The sequence below is a fragment of the Panthera leo genome, chromosome F2 (genome assembly GCF_018350215.1).
Source record: "Panthera leo isolate Ple1 chromosome F2, P.leo_Ple1_pat1.1, whole genome shotgun sequence".
Taxonomy (NCBI): Eukaryota; Metazoa; Chordata; class Mammalia; order Carnivora; family Felidae; genus Panthera; species Panthera leo.
The window spans coordinates 30371183-30378177 of NC_056695.1; the positions used below are offsets into that span (position 1 = coordinate 30371183).

The following is a 6995-nucleotide window of genomic DNA, read 5'->3' on the forward strand; positions in this document are numbered from 1 at the left end:
GTAATCCTGCTATGCTAAAAACTGAGGGTAGTCAACAAATCTTTACAACTCATACTCAATAATCTGTTGTCAAAAGGACCAATTTATCTTGTCTCAGAATAATCTCATACAATGAAGAAAAGGTTTACCACTAAGTTGTTAAATAATAAACTAAGAAACTGTAATAACTACAGAGCTGTGAAATGGCACATAACAAAGGGTCTGCCTATCTTAACTACATCTATGCAACTCTACTAGTGAGAAAGGTAGGAATGGAGCTGCTTGGGCTTGGAAAAGACGCTGATGTAAGATTTTTAATCCAGCACGTGGCTCTGGGCAACCTTCCTCATCATCAAAGTTTCAAGAAACTCGAGTTGCTGATTCACTGCTCCTCGGTTCTGCCTGATGCTCCCCCCACACTCCCAAGAAGTAAATAAAAGTCTGAAATCTTATCCTTTTCAAAGCCCGTGGGATAGCCCTGCCCCTTGCTACTCAACTAACTACCTGAGGCCACAGGGCTGGGGGAAGGACGCGCGTATCAACACAATCACTGACATGCAAAGAAGTGAGCGCTACCCAAACTTTAAGAAAACGTACTGGGCTCATTAATAGCGTGTTCACTTTTGCCTTGGCATGGAGATGCTCCGAAGCCTGACATCTTAGTCCTACGCTGGAAAAACCTTAGGCAGGTGAGGTGGCCCGAGCCTGAGCAACGAGGTAGGAGAGAGAAGTGGGTGGCGAGAGGAAAAGTGGAGAACCCAGGGGCAGCTCGACCTCAGGAGTGCCTTGTCAGGGTGAGCAGGCCACGGGATTTCGGCTCATTGGGTGGGAAGACCCACCGCTCTCCGGAGCTCCCAGGGGCCCCAAGACGGTCCCAACTCCGCCGCCCCGCGCGAGGCCAGCGCCTCCAGACGCACGGCAGAGTCGGCGGTGGCCTGAGGGTGGCCCGAAGGTTCCTGCGGGGCCCGTCCACCCTCCGGTGGAGTCCGCCAGACGCCCGCCAGCCAAGGGGGCGCAGGTGTCACTCGAAAGAGCGCCCGGGAAGGCGCCCGCCGCCTCGTCCCTACCTCAGCCCCCTCCGCGATTCCGTAGAGCGCGCTTCCCCGTGACGGTTAAATCCGACCCTTCTTAACCGCAGCTTTTCGTCTCCACCCACGGGACCAAGAAGCCTCACGTGACCTTCCGTCCCCCGAAGCAGCCGCTCACTGCCTCAGCCCGGCTTTACCCTGCTGCCGCGGAGCCCAGGATCCCTGCGAGGTGGAGGGAGGGGCCAATCCGGGCCGCCTCTCCAGGAAGTGACGTCACGCAAAGAGCTTTTTCTCCCTCCTCCTCAGCCCCCTACCCCCGGAGGCACTAATTCGAATTGTGCGTGCGGCTAGGGCTCTTTGGCAGCTGGGTTGGACCTAGTGTTGTGGTAAGAATTCTACTTTCTCTTCCCTAGCTTTATTTTTATAAACTAACTTTGAGAAATGGAGGCAAAGACGCCTAGTTTGCCGCACACGGGATCAGATTTCAGTTCCGTGGAGGAACTACAGTCAGCATTGGTCCAGGCTCCTGCTTTGCATCCTGGGACTTGTAGTCATCACTAGCTTGGGCTGGTTCTAATAGATTATAAATTGTTTTCTGAAATTAGTGGAGCTAAGATCATCCCTTGATTTCTAAGGTTTTGGAACATTCCCAAGACTGGGAGAAATTGATAGTTGTAATTTCAAAATGACCATAGGAAGATAATATAGTTTGTGGTGTAATAAGGGTTTTGGGTTGATATTTCCCTTCTTGTGTGAGTGTGACATAAAAAGAGAATTGTATGGAAACAGTAGACTAAAACATGAAGTAGTTTTCAGGATAGAGTTGGCAGTCTTGGCCCTGAAGTGCCAGTTATATTCATGGGTTCTGTAAGTGAATAGGGGTATAGAGAGAAAAGAAAAAAATGAACCTTGGAGTAATTCCTTCACCTGTGGATAGGTCTGCAGGTGGTAGCAAAAGTTACTTACGATGAGAAAAACCTGACAGTCCAATATCAAGGAAGCCAAGACAAATTAAACTTTCAAGAAGCAAAGGTGTACAAATACCACAGTTAAGAGGAAGAAGGATCTAGAAAAGTTTATTGAAACTGTCCAGGAAGAACTTCCTTCACGGATTATTGAAAGGAGCATACAGGATATAGATACCATGTGTTCTTTATCTATTTGGTATTGATAAATGTCTACATTTTACTTACAGAAAACAATCTGAACATCTTTTTATAATATAAAATAATTTATTTTTATTATTTTTTTAATGTTTATTTTTGAGAGAAGAGCAAGCATGTGAGCAGGGGAGGGGCAGAGAGAGAGAGAGAGAGAGAGAGAGAGAGAGAATCTGAAGCATGCTCCATGCTGTTAGGTCAGAGCCCGATGAGGGGCTAGAACGAGCCGTGAGATCATGACCTGAACTGAAATTGGATGCTTAAACGACTGAGGCACCCAGGCACCCCTAAAATGAAATAGTTTTTTAAATTGAAGGTATAATTTACATATTATGTTAGCTTCACATGTGCAACATAATTAATTGACATTTGTATATATTGAGAAAATGATCACTACAATCATCTCCATACATAGATCCAAGTTTTTTTTTTTTCATGTGATGAGGATTTTTAAGATTTACTTTCTTGGCAACTTTCTTTTTTTAATTTTTTTTTATTTTTTTAATGTTTATTTATTCTTGAGAGAGAGAGACAGACACAGCATGAATGGGGGAGGGACAGAGAGAGAGACACACAGAGACGCAGAGTCCAAAGCAGGTTCCAGGCCCTGAGCTGTCAGCACCGAGCCTGACGTGGGGTTGGAACTCATGAACCGTGAGATCATGACCTGAGCCGAAGTCGGATGCTTAACCGACTGAGCCACCCAGGTGCCCCTTAGTAACTTTCAAATATGCAATACAGTATTAGTTGTCATAGTTACCATACCGTACATTATATTGTCATGACTTACTTTGTAACTAGAAATTTATACCTTACCTTTTGACTTCCTTTACTCATTTTGCTCATCTCCCCTCCCACCTTTGGCAACCACCAGTCTGTTCTCTGTATCTATGAGCATTTTGTTTGTTTTGTTTTTTAAATTCCATGTGTATTCTGTATGTAAGTGAGATCATATGGTATTTGTCTTTCTTTGACTTATTTCACTTAGCATAATGCCTCCTAGGTCCATCCATGTTGTCACAAATGGCAAGATTTCATTCTTTTTTTATGGCTGCATAGTATCCTGTGCATCTTCTTTATCCATTTATTTGTTGATAGACATTTTAGTTGTTTCCAAATCTTGGCTATTGTAAATAATGCTGCAGTGAACATGGGAGTCCATACTTACTGAGTTAGTATCTTCATTTTCTTTGGATAAATATCCAGAAGTGGATTTGCTGGATTGTACGGTAATTCTATTTTTAATTTTTTTGAGGAAACTCCATATTGTTTTTTTTTTCATTTTTTTAAAAATGTTTATTTAAAGACACTTTCTTTTTTTAAAGTTTATTTATTTATTGAGAGAGAGAGAGAGAGACAGGGAAAGACAGGGAAAGACAGGGGCAGAGAGAAGTAGAGAGAGAATCCCAAGCAGGCTTCGCACTGTCACTGCAGAGCCCAATGCGGGCCAGAACTTACAAACCGTGAGATCATGACCAGAACCAAAATCAAAAGTCGGCTGCTTAACTGACTGAGCCACCCAGGTGCCCCTATTTATTTATTTTTGAGAGAGTATGCACACGTGAGCTGGCACAGGAGTAGGGGAGGGGCAGAGAGAGAAGGGAGAGAGGATCCAAAGTGGGCTCTGTGCTGACAGTAGAGGGCCTGATGTGGGACTTGAACTCACATACCATGAGATTGTGACCTGAGCTGAAGTTGGATGCTCAACCAACTGAGCCACCTAGGTGCCCTTATCATGGTTTTTTTTTTTTTTTTTTTTTTTTTTTTTTCTTAAGAGAGAGCATGAGTGGGAGAGAAGGGCAGACGGAAAGAGAGAGAATCTCAAGCAGGCTCCATGCTCAACACGGAGTTTGACACGGGGCTCAATCCCACAATCCTGGGATCATGACGGAGCTGAAATCAAGAGTCAGATGCTCAGGACACTTGGGTGGCTCAGTTGGTTAAGTGTAGGATTCTTGTTTTTGGCTCAAGTCATGATCTCATGGTTTTATGAGTTTGAGCCCCACATCAGGCTCTGTGCTGTCAGTGTGCAGCTTACTTGTGTCACCTTTAAGAGGGGATTCTCTCCCTCTTCCTTCCCCTCCCCCAGTCACACTGTCTCTGGCTCTCTCAAAAATAAATAAATAAACTTTAAAAAAAAAAAAAAGAAAAAAGACGCTCAACCAACTGAGCTACCCAGGGGACCCTCCATACTGTTTTCCACAGTGCCTGCACCAATTTACATTCCCACCAACAGGGCATGAGAGTTCCCTTTTCTCCACATCCTCACTGACATTTGCCATTTCTTGTCTTTTTTTTTTTTTTTTTCAGTAATGCATGAGTATAGTTTAATTTTTTAAAGTAATTTTTATACCCAGTGTAGGACTTGAACTCAGAGCCTCGAGCTTAAGAGTCTCATGCTCTACTGACTGAACCAGCCAGGTGCCCTTATTTCTTGTGTTTTTGATAATAGCCATTCTGGCAAGTGTGAGGTGATATCCTCACTGTGGTTTTTCTTTAATTTTTTTTTTATTTTTATTTTTAGGTCTTAATCTAAATTCCAGTTAGCATGCAGTGTAATATTAGTTTCAGATATACAATATAGTGATTCATGACTTCCATACAACACCCAGTGCTCATCACAAGTGCACTCCTTAATCCCCATCACCTATTTAACTCATTCCCCCATCCCCCTGCTTTCATTGTGATTTTGCAGTACATTTCTATGAGGATTAATGACAACTGAGTATTTCTGCATATGCCTGTTGGCCATCTGTATGCCTTATTTGGAAAAATGTCTATTCAGATCCTCTGCCCTGTTTTTAATTGGATTTGTTGTTGTTGTTGTTATTGAGTTGTAGGAGTTCTTTATATATTTTGGATATTAACCACTTAACAAATCCCACATGATTTGCAAATATTTTCTCCCACTCAGTAAATTGCCTCTTCATTTCATTGATAATTTCCTTTGCCGTGCAGAAGGTTTTTAGTTTGATACAGGCCCACTTGTTTATTTTTGCTTTTGTTGCCTTTGCTTTTGAGGCTGGTTACAAAAAAATCATTGCCAAGATTCATGTCAAGGAGCTTATCACCTATGTTTTTGTTTTTTGTTTTTTGGGGTTTTTTTTTTTTTAGTAGTTTTATGGTTTCGGGTTTTACATTCAAGTCTTTAATCCAGTTTGAGTTAATTTTTGTGTATGGTGTAAGATAGTGGTCCAGTTTTATTCTTTTACATGTGGCTGTCAAGTTTTCCCAACACCATTTATTGAAGAGACTATCGTTTCTCCATTGTATATTCTTGGTTTCTTCGTTGTAAATTAATTGATTGTGTAAATATGGTTTTATTTCTGGGCTCCTGAATGTCTTTACTAATCATGAAAGAATGTCCTGTGGTTGTCAGAGTAAAAGTCACATCATCATAGTGCATATGTAATGGTTAGTCTCTGTGCAATATTTTAGTTAAGTTTGGATGACTGTATACAGCACATACAAGCAAATTGATTTCTATACATTTTAGTTTGCAGAGTAACAACAGCCTATTTTCCTTCCCTTTCTTTAATTTTATGTAAAATGTATACATCTAGCAGGATATTTTGAGCCCATTCTAGATACAATTTTATACAATGTCGTATAGATATTTGTAATGATGGGGAAAGGGGTGAGTTTAGGGAGAGAGGGAAGAATGGTAACAACAAAAACAAAAACAAAAACAAAAAGGAACAGCAGAAAAAAGTATGTGCAATAGGCAAACATCTCTTGAGGTGGCTTCTTAGAGTCTCACATTTCCCCCTTCTCTGGAACTCTCTGCTTCTATAAGGTTGGGCCCCTGGTGGCCATCTTTGTAATATGTTAGTCTTACAATGTGTTGTCATGGTTGATTGTGTCTGAGGAGGACATTTGACCTAAATTGTGTCCAATGGATGCTTTCTCCTAGTAATTAAAAGAAGTAGGAGGAAGATGCAGACTGAAAGTCATAGGAGGTGAAGTCAGATAAAGGAAATTCTATGGTAAGAGGGTCAGTGAAGTCCCACTGCTGAGGTCACTAGAGTTGAGCTGGTTCCCCCCATTCTTGACTTTTACTTGGAGTTCATGAGATACCCTAGTGTACTTTCAATAGATTTGCTTTTTGCTTACACCTGGCCAGAGTTGCTTCTTCTGCTCATACCCAAAAGTACAACTTACAGGGCAAGTTGGAATGAGGCAAACTAAATATGAATTTTAAAAGTGGATAAAATGCAAACAGTTCTTTCTCAGAGATTTATAATAACTAAAATAATATAAAAAAACAACTCCTTTTCAGTTATTATTTTGGCATAATCTCATGGCTTCCCTAATTCATGAATGTTCTTTTTCATAGGCAGTGTTTCTGTGATTTAATATTCAGGATCTGTAATCTATTTTCTATTTTCTCACTGCCATGAAATTGTAAGGGTCCAGAGAAAGAACCACAAGTGACCTATTCTATTTTTTTATTTTTAACGTTTATTCATTTCTGAAAGAGAGACAGAGCGTGAGTGGGGGAGGGGCAGAAAGAGAGGAAGACACAGAATCTGAAGCAGGCTCCAGGCTCTGAGCTGTCAGCACAGAGCCTGACGTGGGGCTTGAATCCACGGACTGCGAGATCATGACCTGAGCTGAAGTTGGACGCTTAACCGACTGAGCCACCCAGGCACCCTAACAAGTGATCTATTCTTAAATTAATAGGTGGTGACCAAAGTAGTAACAGGGGAACACAATAGCCAACTTTATTGCGGTTAACCTGTGACTTATGGAATCACCTAAATCTATGGTAGGAATTATATGGCATTTATAATGGCAGAGAGAAGATCCTCTTCAGTACTACTACCAT

The 6995-nt window shown here is 41.7% G+C and overlaps 1 protein-coding gene across 5 annotated transcripts in view; it reads right to left on the bottom strand.

The window, feature by feature from the left end:
* SNX16 (sorting nexin 16) overlaps nucleotides 1–1231 on the bottom strand; it is a 44331-nt gene extending 43100 nt beyond the window's left edge. For 2 of the 5 annotated variants that reach the window (XM_042923810.1, XM_042923811.1), the window contains exon 1: nucleotides 577–1015. The gene's annotated coding sequence lies outside the window, so the exon portion shown is untranslated. Of the gene's footprint in view, nucleotides 1–576; nucleotides 1016–1046 lie in introns of those variants that run through there. The other 3 variants (XM_042923812.1, XM_042923813.1, XM_042923814.1) reach the window with 3 other exon arrangements.
* Between the last annotated feature and the right edge of the window lie 5764 nt (nucleotides 1232–6995).